Source organism: Melospiza georgiana, chromosome 2, assembly GCF_028018845.1.
Source record: "Melospiza georgiana isolate bMelGeo1 chromosome 2, bMelGeo1.pri, whole genome shotgun sequence".
Classification (NCBI taxonomy): Eukaryota; Metazoa; Chordata; class Aves; order Passeriformes; family Passerellidae; genus Melospiza; species Melospiza georgiana.
Genome location: NC_080431.1, coordinates 98,403,910 through 98,431,469, shown reverse-complemented (window position 1 = coordinate 98,431,469; position 27,560 = coordinate 98,403,910). Strand labels below are relative to the sequence as shown.

Sequence of the window (27,560 nt, the reverse complement as noted above, 5' to 3'; positions counted from 1 at the left end):
AAAAAAAAAGGGAAATCTGTTTAAAGTGATTGGGCACAGGGCAAATGACTGCTTTGCTGTTTTTTTTTGTTTATTTTTTTTTTCTGGGGGGATGGGGAACAGGAACAAAATGCTTCATTGCTTGGTGTGCAATTATACTGTCAGCTCCACGAAAACGCAGATGGGTGAGTATGGTAACAACAGGCTGGCACTGTAGAAACTGCCACTGTAAAGGGTTAACAAAGACTGCACTTGCTGTACATGACCACGGAGCAGAGAGATCGGCAGTGTGAATTGTGTGAACCCCCGAACACACACACACACACACACACACACACACACACTCACACAGGGATGGGGACACCTTCCCCGCTCCGTGTGCGCGGTGCCCACCTGTGCAGCCCGCGGTGCCCGGCGCGGCTCCTCCGCGGGGGGCTGTGGATGGAGATGCGGTTTCTGTAGCGCTGGGCTGGCTGCGGGGAGCCATTGGCTGGCGGCTTTGTGAATTTCATTCAGTTTGGTCCAATAGCGGGAGGAGAGCGCCTGGTACAGCCTGGACCTCTCCCCCCCTCCTCTCTCCCCCCCCATCTCCCTCTCTCTCCCAGCTCGCCTTGCCTTGCAGATCAGTCTCTCCGCGGCTCGGTCTTTCTGCATAGGCAATCACAGCTCCTACTTGCAGACTCAACTCTCCCTCTCGCACTGATTGCAATGAATTTTCTGCCTGAATGTAGGTCGCTTACAACCGAGAACACGAGTTTCCTTCAAATCCAGTGTTGTTGTCTTTCTTCTTGTTATTTTTAATTTTTCCCCCCTTTCGTGGTCGTTGCATTCCTTTGGAGAAGCCAATCGCTTTGGATTCCAAAAAGGGGAGCAGGAACCGTATGTGAATAATCCTGGCTGCATGATAGCCCGAGAGGATTTCCTGAAAGATTCTGGCTGTGTAAAAAAGACCCCTATGCTTCTTCAGCTATCCCAGTGTTAAGGTAGGAGTACCGGATTTGCAGTTTTGAGTGTTCATTTTTTTTTTCCTGTGTGTTTTTCTGTTCCCCCCCTCCTTTTTTTTTTTTTCTCGGCGAGGGTGGGGGAAGAGAGGGAGAGGTGTTGCAGTTGGTACTCTGGCAAAGGGCGAGCAGTTTGCTGCAGTCGTCTGTGCTTTTACTTTTCCCATCATGATAAAGCGATACTTTCTTTTTGACATTTCCACCATCATACGCGATCTTCTTGTCACATATGCATATTTATGCAAATTTATTTCTTTTTTACCCACTTCGGTCTCGTCCCTTATATCTCCCTTGCACCATAATTTGTTTGGAGGCATTTTGCTGCAATCAGCTATTTGGAAAGGCTCTGAGGTTCTGTGTGAGATGTTTACAAAGTAGCTTTGCTTTACAGGGAAATAAACAGAAGAGTGTGGAGGAGAGGAGGGAAAAATATCTGCAGTACAGGCAGAGAAAGAAAGAGCGAAGCCACAGTTTCTTGCAAGCGCGAAGAGGGGCAGGAGCGGTACCTCATGCTCTGTGTGAGCCTGTGGTTTTCAGGGAAACACAAAACCAACACGTAGGGTTTTGGCTAACCACTTTCCTTGCCACCACCACAGCCACGAAAAAGCAAAAAGGGACAGGGACGGGGAGACGCGCGGGGGGGACAAGGGAGGCGGCTGCTCAGAGGAAATCTTGGATCTTCTGGGATTAAGCGGTTCACCCGCTTTCGCTTAAGCTATTCCGTGGTGGGTTGCCTTTCTTCCCCCTTCCCCCCATTTTTTCCCCCTTTCTTTTCTCCTTCTCCTCTCTTCTTTTTCTTCTTTATTTCCTTTCCGGGCACGGGTAAAATGCCCGCTTTTGTGATGGGCATGGGCTTCCGCACGTGATGGAGCGGGGACTGGCACTGGGGAGAGCCAGCGTGCGCGGACCGGTGGTGGGGGGGCGGGGGGGAAAGAAAAGGAGAAAAAAAGAGACAAGCACCGCCACCACTCACCCCCCCCACACAAACACACACTCCTCCCCAGCCCGGCAGTAAATCGGCTTCTCCGCAAAGCTGGGGCGGGGGCGGGCGAGGCGGGGGCTGGCGCCGCGAGGCGCCTCCGCGGCCGCCGCGCTTTGCCCCTTCCCCGCGCGAGAGGCCGCCGGCAGCCCCGCACAGCCCGGGGGAGCGGGGGCGGCCCCGCCGCAGCCGCCCTGACGGACGGGGCCCGAGCGGCCGTCGCTCCGCCCGCCCGCCCCCGCACGCATTTCGCGGGCGCGCAGGGTCGGGGCGGGCAGGGCGCGTCCCGCGCAGCCGCTGCGGAAGGGTGCGGGGCGCGGGCAGCGGCCGCGGGTCGGGGCGGGTGTCCCGCCGTCGCGCCCGGAGCGGGGCTAAGAATAGATGGCGTCGCGGCCGGGAAACTTGGCCGGTTCGGGCGCGCGGCGTGGGCGGGGGGGAGAGAAGTTTGCGGGGGCCGCGGCGGCAGAGGCGGGGCGCGGCCGCCAGGTGGCGGTGCGGGCCCTTCCAGCCGCGCGCCCGCCGCCCCCCGCGCCGCGGCGCCGCGCGCCCCGCCGCGGGGCCGTCCCGCGCGCGCCGGGCCCGGGCCTGGGGGCGCTCCTGGGGCCGGGGCGGGCCCGGAACCCCCTGAGGGAGGCGCCGGCACCGCCCGGGCCCGGCCCGGAGCCCGCAGCGACCGGCGGCACCTGAGCCGCGCGTCGGGGTGCCCGTGCCCCGCTGTCCGTCTGCAGCCGCCGGGGGCTGCTGCCCGCCGCGGGGATGGCCGAAACGCACCGCCGAGTTCGGATGTTTGGTATTGGGGGAGAAAGCAACGCCGCCGCCAAAACCCAAAATATACCCCCCAAAACCACCCTTGAAAACATCCTTTTATCCTGATGTTTGATCAGTTTTGAAAGCAAGCACTGATAAAATTCCAGTTTGCTTTTAAATCAATAACGTTAAGGACATACATACATGCATGTGTTTAGGAGATTAGAATTCAGAGTTTAATTGGAGGAATTTACGGTTACACCAAAATGGAAATCCCTGCTGTTCTTCTACTCCTAAAACATAAATACATCTGCTAATGCAGATCTCGTGTATTAAAGGGTAATATTTTTTCCCCATATCATGTGGAAAAAAATTTGTATTAGATATATAAATCCTCAGCACTAAAGAAATAAACTGTTTGTCACCTTAAGGAGCAATTATTTCCACTAGTTTCAATTCCTAGCTAAGAACACTGCTTTGCATTGTAAAAGTGAACTGGTTTAATACATCAAATGAACTCTGCATTTTATTTTCATTTTACTTACTTTATGTCCTATCTATTAATACCTGTGTAGGCTTTTGTATAGGTAGCCTTTATATGGATATGCATTAAGGCAGGAAATTCCAAGTATTTTTTGCTTATATTGCTGAATAGAGGGTTGCATGCATTGTCTTATGAATCATATTCCAATGAATCATTAAGGTTTGAGAACCATTAAAACATGTCACGCAGTTTCTGGTTACTCAAAACAGCAATGTCTATGGTGGCATGTAATCTTCTCAGAATAATAGAAAAAGAAATTTAATTTTGACATGATATTTATAATCATGAAATTATTAGTCTTTTGTATATAAATACAGCTATTATTACCCCTTCTCTCTTTTCTATTCATATGCCAGTGTATTGTATAGATCCAATTTTTTTTGGTGGGTGGTGTGCAAGTGCAACCTATTAAGCTGTACCAAATACTAAAACTGAAATTCAGTTTGACATCCAAAACATCTTGGTCTTATATTCAATGAAAAATTAAAAAAAAAAAAATTCAAATTAGCTCTGAATTAGCTTGTATCTCAAGAGGAACAAGCTAATTCAGAGCTAATTTGATTTTTTTTTTTTTAATTTTTCATTGAATGTAATAGCCCTCAGTTTTGATCTCTACTGGAATACATTCATATAGATAAGAAAATACATTCTCCTTCTGCGTTTCTGGAGGGAGTGGTTACTCACTCACTATTGTTTTAAAATGCAGCGCTGTATCGTGAAAATGTAGACTGTAAATTCAAAAATTCCCAGTGTTTTCTTTCTTGATCAGCAAAGCAGAGTGATCAGTGTCATTTCTTTTAAAGTCATCACAATGCGAGCGAACAAAAGCAAGCCTCATAGCAGGAACGGAACAGGCCAACTGGATTAAATTAGGACAAGTGATAAAACTGGGAGGTTTACTGGAGATGCTGTGCTAGCCTATATATTTTGTAGTCTTCCAAATACTTTATCTTTAGCTAATCCCATGTTCTTGGGCGGATCATCCACCTGAAAATGTTTACATTTGATAAAAATGTCAATCCTAATAGCATCCTTCAGCTGAAGACCTGTCATGCAGAGATGAAGGCAAGAGGCAGAAAGAAAACCTATTTAACTGAAGCTTTGTATTAAAAATACTATATAGAAACAAGGATCTGTTTGGCCTTTTTTTTATTTTTTAAGAAAAGATTGATTCAAGCAGCACTTACTGATTGCTACATAGAGGTTTGCACGTTTGTTTTTGACAGGTTCTCAATACAGCCTCCTCTTGGCCTTCAAGCACGCACACTGCTATTTGATGGCTGAATCACATAGTGTAAAGAACAGCTCCACCTGGGTAGGACAGGAATAAGCACCGTGCTATAACCAGCATATAATTTAGTCATTCTGTCGCTTGAAGACTTGTCATCAGGATTCAAGATCTCTTCTGCATGAGTAAATTGGTTAGTTTTGTGCACAGAATTACAAGGCTGGGAGTCTTTACAGTAATAAAAATCTAATAAAACACAAACAGAAGCTGCACAAATCAATGTAAATATCTCATGTCCAGCTGCAGCTATCCTCTGTCACAGTTCAACTCAGGTACTCTCAAGAAATGTTTGTAAAGCATTTATGCTGTGAGCCATTTTGATCGTCACATCTGACAGGGTTATGTACTCAACTATGTCACCTTTTAATAGTTCTCCACTTCTCATTGTATTTGTTTTAGTAGTCCCCAGATTGGATTTGAAGGAAAAATAAAAAAGCACCAATAAAAAACCCCCAAACACCAATGAGAAAAAACACTTTGCTGTCTAGTGAAGGAAGAGCAAGTAACAAGTTTTATTGGCAATACTCTTGGAAAAAAATTAGCAATGAGATAAGACCTGATGGTAATAAACTTTTCTCAACTTGGATATAAGGGTAGAGAATAGAAAACTGAAAGATAGAATTTATAGAGCATCGGCAGTGGTTGAATTTAAAAAGTAGGAAATTATTCTGGAAACATTTCCAGGAGCTCATCCCTCTTAAGCTTATCCCCCCATGTAAACAATTGGGGATGAATTTTGACATTAAAAATAAGCTGTATATGAAACAGGGCTACTTTATGGCTTGCATGCGTAGCTGATACGAGAGTCTGAATGGAGGCAGCCCCTGCAGAACACTGGCTTATCCTCTGAGATCTGCAGTGGGGCTTTACCAGTGTCACAGCTAATTCAAACCGAATGCATTACCACATGCTGGAACAATCCCTAGCTAGGAATGCTCAGATTTGTACTGTAATAATCTAAAAATAAATTGTAGTCACTGGTGTCACAATGTATGATTCTTTCAGCTGTCTTCTGCGCTGAGCCCACACACCACTCATTGTCATAGGATGTATTCCAGTAAGTGTGTACCACTGGCGAGCTTCAGTGGAGGGTTAAGATTTTCCATGCTTGTCTATCTTCTGTTATTTATGTGCTAACTGAGATTTGCAAATTCATGGGGAGGCTGAGGTACTCTTACTGACTCTGCAGTTACTGTTACAATTTCATATATAGTATGAATATAAGTAGAAATTTGTATTTACTTGTGTATGAATTTATTTTGAAAGGAATTAGAAGTACTTTTGAGATTTAGTTACACAGATCATTAAGACTAAGCCCCTTCAATGTTTCACCATAAAAGATGAAACATGAAATAATACTGTCATGATTTGATGGTAGCAAACTTCCATCTAGCAGTATTTTTCAGATTTTCATCTGTTGAATGCAGCGTTCAAAACGAGATAGACCACTGCTTCTCTGTTCAGACAGTTCAGAGGGAAGACTTTTCCTTTGTCCTCCAGCTGGAGGTAGTCATTGCCAATTAGGAGAGGTCTAGGACAGCCAGGAATGGAAGAGGACAATCATGAATAGGATTTCTGACCCAAAGTGTTAATTGAAGTGGTCTAATGGCTTGATTATTTTGAAAATTGCTGTTATTGTAGTGTCTGTGTGGGCTGCAGTCCCAGTACAGACCCAGAAGGATGAGATTTTCAAGCTCTCTAGTAGGGTTGCTGTCAGGTTAATGGTCTTTCCAGGACTGACCGGTGATCTTAGTCAGTGCCATCAAGTGGTGATCTTGTGATATTGTTGTCAGACATAGCTGGGTTAGTGATCAAGCTTCTTGAAGTGTTAACATCACTTTGGAGCCTTAGGGAGAAGATATGCAGTTCAATGCCAACAAGTCTTTCAAAAATCCGTTTAGAGAAATAGCATGGAGAGGGCTCAAATAAATTAGTTATGTTTTCTGTAACTGGGTTTCTTTTACAATTTTAAACTCTGGTAGGAAGTAAATGAACAGAATTCAGTAAATCTCCTGCTTGGTACGTATTTTTGCTCCAAAACAAATTTTGCCAAAATTACCTCCAAATATCTATCTGTTCTATTCCAATAAAGAATTACTACATTATGCATCACATTTTGACTTCTGATATAGAAAAGTCTTACTTCGTATCCATCCAAATGTTATAAAACCAGAAAAAAGCTGATAGCCTCTTTTGAAATAAATGTATTTTGAAGCAAAACAGATTTCTATTGTTTATTCATATATCTTTGTTTTGTACTGATTTTTGTGGTACTGATTTTAGACTTATGTTTTGCATAAATCTTATGCTTGGAAGCAGCCATGCCAGTTTTTCTCCTCTTAAATAAAGTTTTTTGCAGACACTACAAAAAACTCTGCAATTAAAAAGAACAGGGGTTTACTCAACAATTATCAGTAGTTTAATTATACAACTAAGAATTCTTTCTCTGAAAATAAACAATCTTTTCTTCCCTCCAGCCTTTCTCTTTATTTCTTTACTTACTTTACTCCAACATATACATAATTTATCACTTATATACTACTTATCCATGAAATACCTCTTCTGAGTACTTGGTCATATACAGAACAAATTACCTTGAAATTGTATAACAAATATGTTTATTCTTTGAGACATGATTCTACCTTTTCTGATCTATTGTGTCTTCCAGACATATCTTTTCAAATAAACAAAATTAATATATTCTTTATGCAGAACACCATATAAGACATATGCTCTCTAATGTACAGTACATTTTTACTCATTTTCTTACTGGACATAGCATAAACCATTAAGATTAAAAGACCTGTGCAACAGGACCAAAATAAATGGACCATTGACAGATTAGTGTCATGCAATGAGGTCTGTTGGATTCAGTGTAAAATTGCCTGTTAAGTTCAAGAGGCTTTTGGTCAGATTTGAGAGAAAGTAGTAATTGAACAAAACGGTATGGAGTATTTCCATAGAGCTGGCAATATCATATATAATGCTTAAATTTTTTCTCCCAACTTCCCATTAACTTCTGCTAATGAAGTTGCCTTCAAACTTTAGTTTGAAAAATAAAAAAGAAAGCATAGGCTATGAAAAATAGTTCATCTCCATCCCTTCCTCAAAGAGCTTGTTATAAGCATGGATGATTATGCGCACTGAAAGAGTACGCTAGATGATACAGGACCATGTTTTCTCAACTCATGTTTTATTGGTGACTGTGTTTATAAAGACAAATGGTTATACAGACTTTGTTCCATCTGTGATTTCTTTCTGAAGTTTCTTGGATTTGTTTGTTAAAGGAACTGGGCGTGTGTTATATGGAGTATTCACATCCAGCCTGTTCACCTTTTCATTCAGTTATCTCATTAGTTGTGGTGGTGCTCAAGTTCTTGCCAACTCTCCAAACTAGCATTTTAACACTGGTAAATAATTCTCCTGGATTATTGTTGCAATGTTTTTGGATCATAGATTTCAGTATTATTTTATAGGTGATATGTGACAAAAAAGGGGGCAAAAATCCTCTCCTGGATATGTAAGAAGAGGTGAAGCCCATGTAAATCTTTGGTACATCTGCCATTGCAAAAAATCTCTGACATTTTTTAATTGGTAGGAATGTATCTGGATTTCATGGGATGTCTTAGGCAAATAATGGAAAATTATAGCAATGACTAGAGGAGGTAGCTAGCGAGTTGTTGCTGTATGAAATGTGCCCTTCACCCAAGCTTTAGTGCAGAAGGTCCAATGCAGCACTTCAGGGAAGAATCCATCAATCAGCGTTTCTTCTCAGTCAGACACCAGGTCACTGATTGGTTTGCTATAGTTTCCCAATCCAAATATATCTCTACCAATAATGTAATTTGTATTATGTCTGCCTCCTGCATTTTATATGATCTACATGAAAGCAAATATAAGTTCTCGGTACACAATGGCATGAGGGGAAGTAGAACTTCTGCAAATTATACACAGCTGGAACGATGAGCTGTGGTGCCTGAGGCTGTGAATTTGTATTAACACAGCCAGCAGTAGGTCAGCTTCCTGAATTAGAAATGTTCAGTGTGTGTAGTTTTCAAATGTGCAGGTGGTGAATTTGGGGACAGATGATGTAGATCCAGTGGTTTTTACAGATTAAATAATAGCAGTTGGCATAACTGGAAATTAGTCATGGAGCTGGATAAGAGCTAGCATGTTAATTTCATGCTCATTGTGATAATATTTGATTTAGTTCAGGTACAAAAGTTACAATGCAGGTGGACTTACTGCTTAAATCTAAAGAGTCTAACACTTATTAAGAAAATACATTGCTTTGTTTAATCTTACACTTTCTTTTTGTCAAGATCTTGTAGTTAAGTGTGAGTTACAGTTTTTGAAGACAAATGCTTCTTGTTTCTAGTGGTTTGATGTCATCCTTACATAGAGGTGTTTCGAATACAGCGCATTAGGAATATAGAATGCAGGCCACCTGGCACTTATTAAAAAAAAAAAAAAGTAAATTAGAAGAGCCAGTAAGCTTTTTATACTGTTCTACTGTGAAAGGCATGTTACATTGATTTATCTGCCCTGATCTGGTACAGGGGTGTGATGTTACTGAAATGCAGGGGATTAATGGTGTAGTTAGCATGTGCCATTACTCTTACACCAAGTTGTTATGGTCATAGAGAGGCATTGAAGCAGAGCAAAGGTTCCTCTCTAGAAGAGTTAGCTGACCGTCTCTTATGCTGTAGAGTAGCAAATGTATATTTATCCTTGTAACGTTCAATCTGTATTTTCTTTTTCCTGTTAGCTTTGGAAATAAGATGTGCTAGTGAATTTTCCTCTTGTCCAAATCTGTCTTGTCTATAAAAGTTGTAGCTTGAGAAAACTGAAATTAGAGCATGTAGTTAGAATATTTTATTTTCTCTTTCTTCTTTTTCTGCAAGTTTTAGTTGTTGTTGTTTGTTTTTCTTTTTCTGTAACTTTTTAATTTGCTTTCCCAGAGCCTGTGAAATGTTTTCCACTCATGACATAATAAAGGTGTAATACTGGTCAATATGATGACCAATACAGTGGAAACTCCATTAAATCTTGGGTGTTTTGCATTAGCAGTTCTCTTATGCTGAGTTTGAGTGTCTTTTTGTGAAAGATTTCTTGTTCTGGCAATGAAAATTACATTAGCTATGTAGAAGCCACACTAGCAATGCTGTAGAAAGGACAGGAAATGGGAGCAGTTGTTATAGTGCCAGTGTGTTGAATTCTCTTAGCTATTAAATACATAAGATTGGAAAGCTAAATTAGCCTTGCATTTTGTATATAAGGAAATGATCACTGGATAATAACACTTCACAGAAGCATCCTTCTGTGGTAGATTTCATTTTCTGTTTGCCCCTGGAGAATGGTCATTTGGTGAGGCTTAATACTTCATTGCTTCCTGAAACCAGTTAGAGCTAGTTTATTCAAGAGGAAACAAAATGTGTATATAGGAGAAGATACTGTTTGGAGCCTGAGACATCAATAAAGATGATGGAGAAATGGGAGTTCCATTTTGGGAGACAATTAATGGGTTTCTTAACAGCAGTGATAGCACTTGTAACACCACTTCTAGCTCTTAAGGCCTGAAAGCTAAGCATTAAGCATATTCATGTCTAAGATGAGGAGATTGCATATTCCAGTTCTTACTTTCTCTGTGAAAGATGAGGATGCTTCCTAAATGACCTAACCCCTCCCTCTCTTACTCATCACCCCCAGCATGTTGGGGTTTTTTCCTTCTCTTGCCTATTACTGTCTCAAGAGGCTCATCCTAGTCAGTCTGTAAACAAGCAGAGTTGCAGACAGATGACCAGTTTCAAAGGAAGGTTAACATGATCAGCTTCCACAGAAAAAGAACATGAGAACATGATGGCACACAGGGGTAGTAGACACACAAGAGTATAGAGAGTGTAGTAGTAGGAGGAGTGGCAGTTCACATACTGTGTTCTGGAGAAATTAAACCAGCAAGATATAAATCAAGCTGGATTTACAACAGGAGCTGATGCTTCTGAACATGAGGGTTTGATTTAGTTTGAGGGGGTACAATGTACCTTGACCTTACTGGTAAAGGTAAAAGTACAAGTTTTAATATCATAATCCCTCTGTAGAAAACCAAATTGTACACTTTGAAATTGAGTCTGTTTTTTTCTGAATAATATTTTAATTTTTTTTTGTCCTAATAAAGTATTTATATAAAGTAGGTATTGGTATAATCACTGAATATATTTTTAGTTAGGAATGTGTGCTTGTGTGGTTTTTTTGTTGAAACTGTTTGTCCCAAGAATCATGAAAAGTCCTCTTTTTTGCTTCATTTCAAATACTTGGATTTTTGGAGTATTGGATTGTTTTTTGAGGTTTTTTGCAGGAGGTTGGGGTGGGTTTGTTTGTTTGTAGGGTTTTTTTTTGTTATTGTTGGTTTGGTTTTGGGTTTTTGTTTTTTGGTTTTTGGGGTTTTTTTTTGTCGTCATTTTGTTTTGCAGCAAAGTGCATGAAGAATGTGAAGAAATTTACCTGGGATTATATAAAGGCAGGCTTAACAAACTGTGGGTTTTAATGGTTCTGTCACTGGTACATGGGGGTGAAGGAAAGAAAATGAGAGTAAAATGTGCCTTCATCCTACTCATGTACATCACTTAAAGATATTAATGTAATAGTTCATAAGGACCATGCAGGTGCTGCTTAACCATTATTTTACATCTAAGTTATATTCCATAGTTACAAAACTTTTTTTCTGTTCACATTTTAAAATAGAATTTATATACTTTTCTTAGCTCAAAATTTGCTAAGAAATAAAGCAGACAGAAGAAAGCAATTTTTCTTCAGAGGTTGAAGAGTGCTAGCCTTTCATGTTCTTAACAAGCAGCCTTCCCCTATTTATATAAATGGACATATTGCACACAACAGCAATTTTGAGAGCAATTTTTCTTTGCTTGCTGTGAACTGTATATTTAAAAGATTGCAAGCATGACTAAGATCTCATTAACACTGTTTTTGCATTGGTTTATACCGTTGCCTTCAATGACACTGTACCTAATATCTGAGTGTCTAGAAGTATTTAGTGCTTAAAAAAGGATAGTGAGGTTCCAGGATTTCCCCCTCCTTTTGCAGCTAATATCCCATCATTTAATGTATTGATTTGGCAGAGGTCTCTGTTCAGCTAAGAAGGACTTGTTCTTTGTGGAGTAAATTGTTTACCAGCCAGCTATATGTGTTTGCCTTAGCGAATCTGAGTGAAATGGTCCATCACAAATTCCTGTAACTGCATTAACCTCCTTGACATTGTGACTCGGAAAAGTTAAGATGAGGATAGAGGTGAATGACAGGAAGTGGTGGAAATGAACATGATGCACATTTTACTGAATAGGCTTAGAAGTTAAGTGATTTTTAGAGATAAATTTATCTTTTAAATTTATTTGTCCCATTTAGATGATTCTTGTTAAACAGGAAGAGTATGTTTTATCAGAGTTTTAGTTCTTAATCCACGCTAATTTCTAGTATGTACGCAGATTTCATGTTTAGACAGGCAGAAGTTGCAGGTACAGATGGGAGAAAATGGATGGAAAAAACTTAATCACAACATTTTTTTATTACTTTACACCAATTTCTTTTTTCACTCTGACATGTACTAGGACTGATTATTTATAGTACAAACTTTCTATGAATAAATAAGCACTGAATTTTCTATAAGAAGATATCTCAGACTAGAAATAGTTTTCTAGAGAAGATTAATAAAAATATGCCTGAGGAATTCGACTTTCTATAACAATATATTGCCTTTATTTGCAAAACCAAAGAAAATATTCCACCAAAAAAAAAAATGGATGACGAATATAGATTTTGCTAGATTGTTACATGTTGTCTAGTCTTTCATATATCTTGAGAATAGTTTGGGGAAGGGAGAAAAGAAACAAAGGAATGAAGTTATGATGTATTTTTGTTTCTTTTTTCTTTCTTTGTTTAGATTTTATTTGGGTAATATACTGCATAAGGCAAAATGGATTTCAAATATCTAGACTGATAACCTGCAACACCGCTCAGTCTTACTTCAGAAATACATAAACTGGCCACTTTAGGGAAGGAGAGGAGAAGATGAAGATTTGCATGTAGCCCAAATACAGAATCAGAATATAGCTCCAGCACTCAGACTGGGAAATACTTCTGGGTTCTCTGACCTGCATCTAACTGAAGTCGTGCTAGGAATCACTCTTGCTTATGCATCATGATTTTGAAAGGAGTAAGTTCATGGAATGCCATGACAGGGCATGTACAGAACAATCAGGGTATCAGGCACAGCCAGCATGGGTTTAGGAAATGTAAGTCCTGACAAATGTGGTCTTCTTTGATGACCAAGTTACCTGCCTAGTGGATGAAGGAAATGCTGTTGTCTGCCTGGATTTCAGTAAAGCCTTTGACACCGTCTCCCCCAGCATTCTCCCAGAGAAACTGGCAACCTATGTCTTGGCCAGGTGCACTTTTGGCTGGATTTTAAGATGTCTGGATGGCTGGTTCCAGAGAGTGGTTGTGGATGGAGTTACACTGAGCTGTCAGCTGGCCACACGTGGTGTTCCCGAGGGCTCAGTGCTGGGACCAGTCCCATTTCATATCTTTATCGATGGCCAAGTGCATTCTCAGAAGTTTGCAGAGGACAGCAGGTTGTGTGGGAGATTTGTTCTGCTGGAGGCTACGTAGGAAGGCTCCACAGAAGGATCTGGACAGCAGGACCATCTATGGGGCAAGGCCAACTGCGTGAGGTGCAGTAAGATGAAGTTCTGCATCCTGCACTTTAGTCACAACAACCCCATGTAGGGTTTCAGCCCAGAAACGCAGTAAAGAATTTTCATTCTAGATTTTCATATGTATTGTTACACAAAGGGTGTTCATTTTGATTGAAGTATGGTAATTTTAGGTTCAAATGTTGCGTGTCTATGCACTGCACATGGGGCTTCTGTACTGTAAAGTAAAAGTCTACAAAACAAAAGGTAAGGAAAGCTGAAGCTGGAGGGTGGACAAAAGAGGGACCACTCTGACTGTAGTGATGGTTTTTCCCACAAGTACCTACCATACAACACTATTGGGATTTGCAGTTGCAGGGCTGTCATAATAACAACACAAGACCTAAAGTGTGAGAACATCAAGGGAAAAAGAAAAATGATGTTATGGAGGGCTCGGGAAAACACTGCTTCAGTGGCTTAGATGATAGCTTGCAGGGCTGTGAATTGCAGACCCTTGACATTACTGAGGTTGAGATACTAATTTACTCAAGGCAAAACATGATTTTACAGCATTCATGAATGAAAAATTTGTATTGGATCACTTAAACTTAACATCAGAGATATAAAAATTAGGATCATGTAGGCATAACTTGGGCTTTTGCCTGGATACTTTCTTTTTCTCAAAAAGGAAGACTATAGAGAATTCTAAGGGTATTTTTGTTTGTCTTTACCTTGCTTTAGGTAAGGAAATAGTGTATCAGTAAATACATTTTTGAACTATATAGTGATCTTTTATAACAAAATCCCTTAATTTACTTTATGTTCTACTGTATTCATCAAAATGGAGCAAGTGCTTTTTTTGTATGCTGTTTGTAAGTACTAGGTGACTTTGTATCCCTTTATAACTTCTATTATTTCATAATGGATCCTTTGGAAGGAAGGATGTCCTCTCTTCCTAAGACTACATCATTTATCAAACAGTAATTGCCATGGTACATTTAGATGTACTATGACTTTGTAAATCATCACAAGAGTTGCCTGATATCCACATTACCCAATGCCTCAAGGTATTCCAAAATACAAAATCTAGCCACAGGCATTAACAACACACACAGTGATTGCTGTCATATTTTGGTGCTGTTCCCAGAAATGCCACATTCAGAAGGTTGTACTTTGAGGAATGATGCAGCATAATCAGATGGCTAAATTCATTAGAAGCTGAGGTACCACAACAGGGAGTACAATGTTATCTTTGATGATTTTGGCTATTGTGGTGGCAAACAGCAATATCCAAAGAATTTCTTGATCTGGTTACCAACTGATTCAGTCTTTCAAGCTATTCCCAACACTGACAATTTTTAATTTTTTTTTTAATCATGTCTTTTAGCTTAGCTTCATTTTTCTTTCTCGAGAAAGCATTGAAAAAATGTACAAGTTCCTCAATAGTCCAGGTAACTACTCTGGACAATGAGAGCAGTTGTTCAGTGGCTGGATGTCAGGCTTATTATTTTTAGGATTTGGCTGATACAAACTGAAGCAGCTGAGAAATTGTGACTGCTAATTCTGGACTGTTCTACTGTAAGAAATAGGGAAAAACCCACAACCACCACCTCCCTCCTCCCCTCCACCCCAAAGAAAGAACCAAGAAAACCCCTTCTTTTACCATATGCCTAACTCATTAGGGGTTGATGAAAAATCCTTACAGGATTGCTACTCAGTTTCCCAGTGTGAACTGTATATGTTCAGTAAGGCCATGTTTAAAGTTTTTTGTCAAGTGTCTACTGAATATATTGCACAAACTACAGCTGGAGGGGAATGCATTTCAGTTTTAGTCCACATGTTTGAGATAATCAATTCATGCTCATATGTGCTGAGCTTTATGACAAAAATTTCATGCTTTTTTTCTACAGCTGATTCAATGAAGACAACTTTGGTGCAGCACCAACAACCTCTGGATTTCAGTGATTTTCCTACTAGTAGATGAGCATTTTTCTCTCCAAGATGTCTTTATCAGATCAGTGAGGACTCTATCTATCTGCAGAACTCTCTGCTTCTTGCTAGCATGTACTACTAGTTTAGCTCAGATGCCACTGATAACCATAGCTTTTAAATCTCTTGGAAATGGTGTGGGTCTTGGTTTTCACTATGAAAAAATATAGCTAAAGTTATTTGTTACTCATCCTTCAATCTAGATACTTTCAGATGCTGACCAGATTAACTGTCTAGTAGGATTACAAAAGTATATGCAGAAGATTTTTCTGAAGTTTTTGAGGAAAGACCTTTCTTGGGTCTCTGTGGGTTGGTTCATCCTGCATACCAGAAATTTGTTTTCAAATGAAGACAGTCGTGTGCAAATTAGTTATTTTAGCTTCTCAATGCAATTTATGGGATTAATTAAGAATTTTGGGATGCAATTGACCTTTTTTAAGGTTTTCTTCAGAATGAGATTAAGCACTTGTGATTAATGAATAAAAGAATTTGATTGGGTGAAACTGGATCTTGGTCAGTTTACATTGTTTCAAAGACTATAAGCTGTTGCCTTTCCTGTTCTGAGGCCTATCTCAGACACCCATTTTATTGGTGAAGCAAAGGTCCCTTACAGTTTATATTCCTTTATTGTTATTTCTGTTTATGTAAAGTTACAGGTCATGTTTTAAGATAGAGGACTTCTCTTTTCCTGGCTTACAGTTCTTGGCATTTGAATACCTGTGTCATTCTCAAACACATTTTCCTTACGAAGCTGTGGGATTGTTGGATGTCTGTTATGCTTGAGTGCCATTGATAGTCTAGAATATAGCCTTAATTTTAGGTTATTACTGCACCTATCAGAGGCCTGAATCATTAGACTGTATTCCTTTCTGAACTTTCGCATGCTAGCGCATTTGTAAGGTTTTCATGGGTTATTGGTATCAAGAAATTTCATTCTTCTATCTAACACTGTCATTCAGTGGTTTTAGTTATACATAAAAAATATCAACTACTCAGTTTTGATGTATGCAAATTGTTATGTATGAAAGAAATATAGTATTTTATATGCTGATTACCTCCAAGTACATTCTGTGTGAGACATCCTTTTGAAGAAATGTGTGGAGGAGTTTTACAGGATTTTCAATTATTCTGAATGTAAAAAGGGTGAAAAAAATACAAGGGGTATAGCATCTATTTGAAATAATTATAACAGATCTGTTTTACTGTGGTTGAGTTTAAGGACTCAGACTGTCATCTCTTATTCCTTCGGATGTTTTGATAAGCAGAAAACAGTGGAGATGTGGCTGATTTTTTTGAGAGTGGTGAAATGCAATGTAGAATATTTACAATTTAGAGGACAAAGCTCACAATATAATCACTGGAAGCTTCATATTATTTCAGAAGGAAAATTTCCACGTGTTGCCTGCTTTAATGTATTTAACACAAGACATAAAATTTAAACTTCCAAAAGCAGCAACAAAACCAGCAGCTTTCATTTCTAGCTAACACTGAATATTTGAAGCCCCTCACTCTTTTTGGAATTACGAATTCCAGTATGAAAATCTGGAAGCAGAAGTCTAGCTTCATTATTTGCAATAATAGGTGAGCACATGATGTAATTCTAATGGCAAATAATTCTGTTTTAATATATTACTGAAGGATGCCAGTGATGGGAATAGCTAATATAGTGGTTGCTGCAGCACAGGTCTCTCCATTCAGCAGCAGCTTTTAATATTTCTCACAGGAAAAAAGCTAAAGAATCAGACATATATGGATTTTTTTAAAATTAAAACTCATGTTAAAAAAACATTTTTCAAATGAAAAATTTTCAGGTTCTAGTGAAAATAGAATTTGTGCATGTATATGTTAATGTATTCTTCAACTCATTTCAATCAATTCAATGTTTGGTGCTTTTTAATGCCTAACTAAAGACTGCATGTGTTCACTTGATAATCTTGATAGCCTTAATGTAGACCTTTTTTTAAAAGGAGTGATTTAAAAAAAATGAATCAAATGCATACTCAAATTCTTTTAAAAATTAAAAACAGATAATCTGTAATGGTTCTTTTACTGTGAACAACTCTCCCTTGAATACTCTCCAGGGGAGGGTTTTTTTGAGGGCATACATTGCAGGTGGATTCTTGAGTGAAATACTAGTGTTTTTTCATGCACCAGTAATCAGATAGTAATAATCTCTGTTCACAGTTGGAAATGCTTACATGGCAAGAATCTGATTTCAAAAGCTTATGAGCTGTGTTTTCTACAAAGATATTTTTTTCTTGATATCTTTAGTTCATTTTCAATTCCTTTCAATTTCAATTTAGTTCATTTTCAATTTTTCATTTAAAAAAAATAATGCAAGGTTAAAAACTCCTGTGTTAAGAGCTGTATTTAAAAACAGCAAGCATTTGCTCTGATATCCTCTTGTTTTCTAAGGAAATATAAAAATTGAAATATAAAAATTGAATTATAAATTAAAATCAGATGATGACTACAACACAACAGGTATTTATCACTTAGCTATCCATGAGTCAATTGCATTTTAGACATGTGAATAGGAAAAAGAATGAGAAAGAACTGCAAACTGCAATGCTTTTAAGTGCGTGCAATTCAAATTATATATTACTGAAAGATTTATTTTATTTGTAGAAACTTCAAATTGTTACTTACATTCAGAATATCTTTGTTAGCATATTTCCAATCTATGGTTAGAAAATTTCTTATAGATTAGGGAATTACTTGTTGAAAAATAACATACACAACATTCAGAGTTTGCAGTATTAGCAAAAAAAACAGGATTTTATTGCTGCATGGGTTTGTTACCAAAGGGGTCTTTTGAACTATTTTTCAAAACTTTTGGTGATCAGGACACTTAGGTGCCTGATGTGAGCTTGCTCTTTGTCATTATCCTTCCAACTTCTAATTTCCACACATGTGTGTTTCAGGAGTCTCTGTGTACTCAAATGGGTATTTCTACAAATATTTTAAAGCACTGTGCAACATCTCCAAGTTGCTGGATCAGTACACATCCTCACAGTGGCATGGCAGTGCTGTTCAGCCCTCCAGAGGCTGGTGCTTGCTCAGGCAGAAAGTCCTCTGGGACCTGAACCGTGGTCTTTGCAGAGCACTACAACAACATACCAGTTTGGTCAGAGTTCAGTTTGGTCAGAGTTAGCTTTGTTTCACTGTGAGACTCAGGGTATATCAGCACTTCCTAGAGCTTTTTGAGGTAAAATTTGTCTCTTGGTTTGCAAAGTGACAGCAGTTTTGTGTTTGTGGAAGAGACTTTTAAAATATGTTTCTCTTTAATGCTCTGCTTGAGACTTCGTTATAGTTATTGCTGTCAAAACCATGATCTTATGTGTGATTTATAATTTCCCAGTAGCAGCTACCAGCTATTGTCAGAATTTCCTCCCAAAATTATGTGTCCTATAGACTGCAGTCAAGTATGAGACAGCAAGTATGAGACTTGGATACGTGGACTGACTTCTTCAGTTTACTGATCTCATGAGAACTTTTATTGACTTCAAAGGGCTCTGGATCAATCTCTTAGTTTTTGCTCAAAGCAACTGTAGTCTTTCTTCAATTTTTAGCAGTGAAATAGTAAAAGGCCAACATATTCATAACTCATTCACTCATGAATATCTTTATTCTTCCAAGTAACAGCAGGGTAGAGAAAAGCAATTGACTTCTCAACCAGACAAATGGAAAGAGTAGAGATATTGTACTCATGACAGTCATAAATTTGGGGTTGTTATGACCTGTAATCAACAGCATATGATGTAACCTACTGCTATTGCAGGCAGGAGATCTAAAGATGACTGACAGCCTAGAGCAAGGAAGATCTAGCTGAAAACAGAATGTTCTAAATACAGAACAATGACTCTATATATAGCCCTACAGTGAGAGAAATCTTTTCATTTCTCCTTCTGATGGGAGACAAGAGAGGATTTATTTGACTTTTGGGAAGCTTTAGAATCTTCAGCTTATTCTGAGACACTGGAAATATTTTGGGCAACTTACTCAGTTCATGTAATGGAGTTTAAATAAATTTACCAACATGCTGATTTCCTGCTTTGGGGAAATGTGAGGGTTCTTAGTATTATTGTTTGTTATTTGCTTGTTCAAGTAATTATTCTACAGTGTCCACTGCTAATTTTAGATGATTCTAAATACAATAGATTCAGTTAGAACGTGGAGTGGTTGATTAGCTGAGGATTGAGATAATCCATTGTCATGCGTTAATGCTTCCCTTGTGGGTATTCCAGTGACCTCTCATAACTCTTAACCTTTATCTAACATTTGGTACATGGTTCATTCAGCACAATAAAATTATAATGAATGATTAAGTTGTAATTAATGTATTTAACTTCTTGCATTTGACTGAATTCTTAGTAGAGGCATTAAACAAGCTGCATTTGTTTCACAAATGTCTTTTGAATGCCTTAATCAAAAGTATTTAGGGCCACAGTCTCACCTTTTATATATGTTTAGACTTTGGTTTTCTGTTGATTTTTTTTCCTGTGGTCTTCACAGACTATTTGAAATTACAGGAAAAGGAAAAAACCCAAAACTCTTACAATACCAGATACATTTACCACTCCTGTAAAACACGTTAAGTCAAAGTTTCAAGACTCAATATGGCACATTGCTGCTTGAGCTACAGGACTTCACCCTATTCAGCTGACAGTAAAATAATCTGGTAGTGAAGAGGGAGGTTGTACTGCAGGCAACATGCCCCAGTTGTAGAGGGAGCTTAGTTTAGTTTTCTGTCCAGAAAAATCCATTTCAACCTGTGTCACTGCCTCATTCTTCTGGAGATCAGGAATCGGGTTTATCATGAGGTTCCTCTCAAGACAGGATCCTTCTCTTGTAGGCTTCTCATGCACTCCCAACATAATAGTAATGCTGGTAGTGGCTGCCACCATTGCTGTTCTGTCACATTTTATCCCTAAAAAAGAAAACACATTTTAAAATAGTTGCTTTTTATATATACATTGCTTTTGGCAAACTGCCAAAACTTCCCTGAGAAGGAAAAACTGATAGTTTCAAGTGCAGTCTGGATAACCAGAATTGAATTTAATTAGCGGAAGAAAGATTTCCAGTGAAAGACTTTCCTCCTCATTGGATTTGAGGGAAGAGGAATTGGAACCTTAGATGTAAGTTCTCTGCAATTTTTTCTTGTTGCTCTTTGTTACCAAAGTAAACTCTGTCTGTATTTAGACTGTGAACCTGGGGCAGGATATGAAACAATTGGGGCAGACTCAGCTGAAGACCCAGGTTGAGCCATGATCTGGAACAGCTCAGTTGTTACTTTCACACCTCTCTTTCTGTTTCCCCCTATTTAGAGTTATTTTATCTGTTGAAAAGGAATCTTACATACACAAAAAGGGAGATAATTGTATTTTTATTAGGAGGCCTTGTGATGTTGACAACTGTGGGAATGAAGGCGATAGAACAATTATGTTGCATGCCCAGAGGGGCTCTCGTAAACACCATGTGCAATTTTTGTGGGTCTCATATGTGTTTATATTTGCTCACAAGGTTGTGGTTGCCAAATAGAAACTTAAGTATTTTTTCTCTTCTTGTCAGGGAGGCTAGAAGAGGTGTAAGGGTGCCTACATCCCATTTAATATAATTTTGGTTTTTGTGGAAGAAGATGGAGTTGTTTCTTTTCTGTTGTTCTGACTCTGCAGCTTTCCATTGGTAGGCAGGTGATTCTGTATGATCAGGAAAGACTTAAAATTTCTTCCTCTGTCTCTTGAGGATAGGACAGCACCTGGGGATATAGGATTGCAGCAATCCTTGTTCTACCTGACTTGAATCAGGTTTTTGCTTAGTTTTCACAAAAGATATTCACTTGAGATGTCAGAGATTATAATTCAAGCTGTTCTTTAGTTGCTAATATTAAATGACGCTGCTCTGTAAGGAGCAATAATGATCTGAGTAATTGATGAAATGAATCACTGGCATGAATTAGTCATAACCAAACACTGAACATCTGCTATAACCTTTGCAACTGGAGCCTAGCTTGAGTCAGTCATATTGGTGGCCTGTTCCATCTTGAAAAATGTATATGTATTTATGGAAGAACAGAATAACTGACTGAGGTTTGAAGGGACCTTTGGAGATCATTTTTTTAAATCCTGTGCTCAAGCAGAGACACCTACAGCTGATTGTCCAGGACTGTGTCCAGACAATGTTTGAATATCTCCAAGGAGGGGGGTCCTACAAGCTCTCAGAATTACCTGTGCCAGTGTTTGATCACCCTCATAACTGAAAAGCATTGTCTGCTATTCAGAGGAAAATTCCTGTGTTTGTTTGTGCCCATTGCTTCTGGTCCTGTTACTGAGTACCATTCAACACCTGAAATTTTGAACTGAGAAAAGATGATGTTTATAGAGAAATCTGTTTAATCAATATTTGAATGCTTCTAATCACACTCATTGTTTTAAAAAAATCCTTTTACCAGACTGCTGTTGTACTTTGGGTTTGTTTCTCTCTACTCCCCATCTTCAACACAAGTTGCTTCTTGTGAAAATACTGTTCATTCTTTTTCTAAATATAATACATCAATCATTCATCACCAGTCATTTTGAGACTAGTAAGGAGGTTGTAAAAACACATTTATTGCAGCTTAAATTGTGTGGGTTTTAGTCCATAGGTCAGTGTAGAATAGGGTTGTGTCTGCCCCAGCTTCTGATCATAATCTCTATAAAGGTAAATACTACTTAGAATCAACAAATTAAGTGCCTTCTGGAAGGAGAAGGGACAGTAACAGGGAAGGAGACATAATATCAAAGTAAACAAAAGGTAAAGGTCTAAATGATCTAAAACTGTAGTCCAGCTATGACACTTCTATGCAATCATTGTGGTTTGGACATTTTTTTTTGCCTGATAATTTAATGCAAATTGCAGAATGATTGAACCTCATTGTTCATTCTTTATATAATGCTTTCTACTAGGAAGATATCCATTCTTACTTTATTACATTTGTGATTGCTAACTTTTAAGACATATTCTTATGTTAAAAATTCAGTTAGGTAATCTCAAAGTTTAGCAAGGTTTGTAATGAGAGTTACCATTACTATTAAAAAAAAAAAATATACTTAGATAAGATGTTGAACTTCTGGATGCAGAAGACCATTACCTAAGGGAGTTGAAACCAAAGTAGTGAACTTTACACTGACAGCTAGCAACAAATGTTGTGAGCATTACCTCCTAAGGAAATATATATAGACCCTCTTTCTATCTCTAACAACAGATTTATCTACCAGTTAGACAATCTGAGAGGCAGTACCTCTGTGGCAGGCATAAGTGTTGAGAAGGTGGCTCAATCATGTAAAAAAAAAAGTGAAAATAGGTTATAATAAAAAATGAAAGCTTCTCTAGGGAAGAGGAATAGAGACAAGAGTAAGACTCAGGTCTTTGTGGAGTCTGTAATTTTGAGTACTTGGACTTAAGGAATTTAATGCTTAGATGTATTTCAATGGTGGTAGTCTAGGCAGAGAAACAGGAAATAGAGGAATGTTTTAAAAATTGATGATAACTAGTTTCCTTTCTTAAGAGATTGTATGAGTTTATTCTGTTGCAGTATTTGGTGTGGGTTTATCTTTATGTGTTTTTTCAATTCACATAGTTGTCATGATGGCGACTGGGGAAAGATATTATGGGCTGAGAAGATGCAGATTTTGGTGATTATGTTATAGATGGAATGATGACTGCTGGAAGAAGGATATGCTCCTCATTTGTGTGTCATCATGGGTCTCATCACTGTTGGGTTTTTTGCCGTGTGAGCATTTCATTCACATTGCTAACATTGTGTCATGGCATCACAGGGTGCAGAAATGTCAGAGGCTCTGCATGGGGAGCAGCAGGGCAGGGTCTGTCAGCCAGGACCTGTTCCCCCCTGGTCAGGAGCAGGACAGCCAAGGGCACTGGGGCAGCTTCAGTCCCGGGCATCAGGACCCTCTCTGGCGGGTCGAGGCCAGGCTGGGCCATCGGCCAACTTAGTGAGCCTGGCTTAGTGAGGCCGTGTCTGGGCAGGGCTCTGGGGAGCTGTGCCTGGATCTGTGGGACCATGGCAGGGCCAGGCTGGGCTGTGGGGAGCTGTGCCCAGCTCAGTGAGGCCATGGCTGGGCAGGGCTGGGCTCTGTGGAGCTGTGCCCGGCTCAGTGTGGCTGTGTCCAGCCAGGGCTGTGGGGAGCTGCGGGGAGCTGTGCCCAGCTCAGTGGGGCCATGGCAGGGCCGGGCTCTGTTGAGCTGTGCCCAGCTCAGTGAGGCCGTGGCAGGGCAGGGCTGTGGGGAGCTGTGCCCAGCTCAGTGAGGCCGTGGCAGGGCCAGGCTGTGGGGAGCTGTGCCCGGCTCAGTGTGGCTGTCTCCAGGCAGGGCTGTGAGGAGCTGTGCCTGGCTCACTGAGGCCATGGCAGGGCCAGGCAGGGCTGTGGGGAGCTGGGGACTGGTCCTGCTGCGGCATCTCCAGGCTGGAGCTGATGGGGGTCCAGGGTCCTGGGCAGGTCAGGACCGGTGATGTCCTCAGGGACATTCTGTGTTGAAAGGCTTTCTGAAAATGTTTATTCTGGAGAGGCAGTATAGATGGGTCACATTCTGTGAAATGTCTTACTGACATTTTAGGTTCATTCAGGAGAACTGGTAAACACCATAGAGGTGAAAATGAGTAAGAGCTCAGTTTTCAAGAGGAGAAAGTCTCAGAACCTCTGTTGCTGTCAGTTGGGCCCTTGTGCTTTGTATCCTTGGCATCGTCCACTTACATCAACACTGAGCTGGAATAGCCTCCCCATGCATGTTTTGTCCCCCTGAAAGAAGTTTCAATAGGCTAGGAATGGAAATTTATGCAGCTAGATAGGCAATTCCCTAAGGGCAGACAGATTGTGATGCACTGATTTCACCTTGATATCTGGGACTGCAATTTCTGTTACCTTACACTGAATTTTTATGGAGTGTATGAAAACCAGCTCAGTGACTTAACCAGCAATGATAGTATCTGACACATCATTTATGGAAAGATTAAAATGTTTCCACTTCTGAGAGAGTTTTCACGTACGAGTTTTTTATTTAATGAATTTTTAGTTATTCCAGTCTTTCTGGCTGTGAAAATTTTAGGAGAATTTTTTCCTGAATCACTAGGGTCTTAAAAAAATCATAAGGGTGAAAGGTATATTGACCAGTTTGCTTGTACATAAGAGAGGCATATATAATGTCATCAAAGGTAATTGCTTTACTAGTTATAACTTTGAAGTGACAGAGATAATTAACATTACCTCCAGCAGAGCAAGAGCCTTGCTGTAATACCTGTTTCAGTGCCTTGTCATACATTTCTTGCTGTTAGTCAGAAGCAGAAATACTATTAAAAGGCCTAAGGAGACTTAACTATTTACTTGAAGTGAGAACCAAAAGATGATCTGAACTCCATGCCACTGGGTGGATTTTTCTGTCTCCTATTCATCGTATTCCCTATCCACAATCTCTGAATGCTGTACCTTGACAAGTTTGAGGGCTATTATGTGGAGCTCTTGCTGTTCCTTCTGAACTTTAGTTTCAATATGTCTCAGCATGGTCTTGAAGCTCTCTTTGGATTTTGTTTCTTTGACTTGAGTTTTGTCGTTAGTCTTTTTTTTTTCTTCTTTTTTAGTTCAGATTGATTTTCCCCTCTGCTTTCTGCTGTCTTTCTCCTTTAGCTGTATCTCATCCTCCTTTTCCTCCTCCTCCTTAATCTAAAGCTTGGCCTTTCTCTTGTCCGTGGCTTGAGATTCAACCTTTTCTTTTGACACAGGGCTGGCACACTCCCCTTCTCTTTGACCTTAGACTTAACATTTCTTATGTCCCCTGGTTTTTCTGTGCCTTGTTCTACATGCTTTTTTAGGCATTGCTACTTCTTAGAGTTCCCCTAAGGGGATTTATCGTTCCATTTGCCATTCAGAATTTCTTAACATGGCAAATTACTCTCTTCTGCATCTTCAGCATTTCTCTGGTCTGTGTTGCTGTTTTGGGCCTAGGCTTCATGAGTCTAATTCTTCCTGACTTCTCATAGCAGTTTGCAAATTCTTCAGAAGATTTGTTTTGTTTTGATTCAAAGTGAGTCTAAAGTCTTTGTTTGCAGTCTGCTTGTTGTATTTTGGGTTTGTTTTGGTTTTAGGGTTTTTTTGGCTTTTTTTTTAGCCTTGGTTTGTTTTCTTTTTTCTCTTCAGCGTGGTTTATTTTTTTCTTGCAACTTTTCAGGTTTTGACCTGTAGTATTAATTATTAGCTTTGTTTGGAACCTCATTGGACCAATATTGACATCCTTTCGTCCTTTCTTTTGTAATGAAATATGTATTATATTCTATTCAAATATTTATCTTAATTTATTCTCCTCATGAAGGAGGAATTTTTAATCTTTTTAATCTTCTATATCACATATGATATCTTGTTTTTTCATAGGTGGTTCAGGATGTTTCTGATGTAGCTAACATGAGAAATTAATTTGTTTTGCCAGTTGTATTAACAAAATTTCATATCCAAATAATTCTGAAGGCAAGATGATTTCTCAAGAAATGTTAGTACTTTATGGGAAAAAATAAGCATCACTGCAAATTCACATCACTTGTTCTGAGCTGCCATCATGCCTTACACACAGCTTCATTTCTCCTCTCCATCTGCATCCTGTGTAGGTGGCCTCAGCTTTCCATTTCTCTGTTACTGCTCCTTTGCTGCTGCCATGGTATCTTTGGTAGCAGCCCATTTTCTCTGAAGAGCAGTCTCTGTTTATTGTTTGTGTTAGGCTGTTCTGCCTACTTCCTCTGCTCATCTTTGGTCTCTGCTGGACTCTTTCCTGCCCTTAGACCTTGCCAAGATCCATACAACCCTAATCTTTTTTTTTTCTTTTTCTTGTAGTTTCTTTCTGAAGCCACCCACCTGTTTTGTGGGATATTTTAGTTATTTGTGGCTGAAGATACAGTCCCTCACCTCTGGCTTCAGAGGAGTGTCAATCTTTTCTCCCTGCTTTTCTCTGGATATTGCTACCACAAGGGTATCCTCAGGGGACAGGCAGAAATCAAGACCACAGATACAGAAAGGTTCAGAGGTTCAATTATTTAGATCAGAAATAGGTGAGCAGAGAATCATGAGGTATGTATGTCAGAGGTAGGAAGAAGAAACAAATTTCAAATCTCTTTCTGATCTGCTTGAAGACAAGGACTGTAACTCAGAATAGGCACATTGAGAAAGAGTGTGTGGATGAGAGGCTTCCTATCTTCTGGTGTGATGCTTTTGATTAAAGTTGCAAAATGGGTTTGCAAAATGAGAGGATTTTTCTGGATGAATTTCCTCCCTTTAGGCAAAGAGAGAGTTACTGCCTATTCAGCAAAGGAAAATTACATTTCACTGCCTTTGCATTGTTTGGTACTTAATTATATTTAGTTCGAGTAAAGAAATTAAGATATCACCATTCATTTCTTGGATAAATCAAAATCAGCATTATCTCAGCTGGTATAGCTGAAGAGTGGGTTGTTCGTTTTCTAACTTGAAGCCCACACTCTTTGACTCATGAAGATTATAAGTCTACAATTCAGGATGCCTTTTTTCTCCCCACTAAAATACAAAGGAAGCCTATGGTCAGATTTAGTTATTTTGCTTTCATTTACTTTAATCAGGGCAAAAATTATTTCATCTGCATAACTCTGATATACCTCGAGCTGGTCTGTGTCAGTTTCCTGCTGTGAGATCTACCTCTAGCTGGCTTTCCTCTTGTGAACAGCACCACCCTCCCAAACTGTCCAGGCAATGAAGAGTTGAAATAGCAACATCTGCTTACTTGATATTCTGACTTCTGCACTATTGATTCTGAGGGGATATCACAGAACTGCCTGCATGCATTTACCCATGCTCTCAGGCACATGGTGTGATTCTTAGGGGATCCTGCTTGGGACCAGGAATTGGATTTGATGATCCTGATGGGTCCCTTCCAACTCAGCATATTCTATCACCCATTGTTTAATCACTGATTTTCTTTTTAATAGATAAAAATACTCAAAAAAATATTTGCTGTGAAATATGTCACTAGATACAATTTTTTTCAATTTAAAAGTGAGGAGACCTTATTGTGAAAATTTTCAGAAGAAAGAACTTGTTATGAAACCCAATTGAAAGTGAAAAGGGTATAAACACTGTAAAGGTTACAGGTTTAAAGATGTATTTAAAGATGCTAAAATTGGATTCAAAAGGGTACATTTTCTTAAAGGGACTTCATGAAACTATCTGCTCAAACAGAAAATTAAAATAGTCCAATAGTTGTGTTGATCAAATTTGGTCATCAAATACTAAAAAAAATGTTTTTAGCTTATATTTAGGTATTG

At 39.4% G+C, this 27,560-nt stretch overlaps 1 protein-coding gene across 2 annotated transcripts in view; it reads left to right on the top strand.

Annotated features, from left to right (window-relative positions):
- Nucleotides 1-566: 566 nt before the first annotated feature.
- The window catches only part of NLGN4X (neuroligin 4 X-linked), a 162,049-nt gene continuing 135,055 nt past the window's right edge, over nucleotides 567-27,560 (top strand). For both annotated transcript variants that reach the window (XM_058042814.1, XM_058042805.1), the window contains exon 1: nucleotides 567-962. The gene's annotated coding sequence lies outside the window, so the exon portion shown is untranslated. The remainder of the gene's footprint in view (nucleotides 963-27,560) is intronic.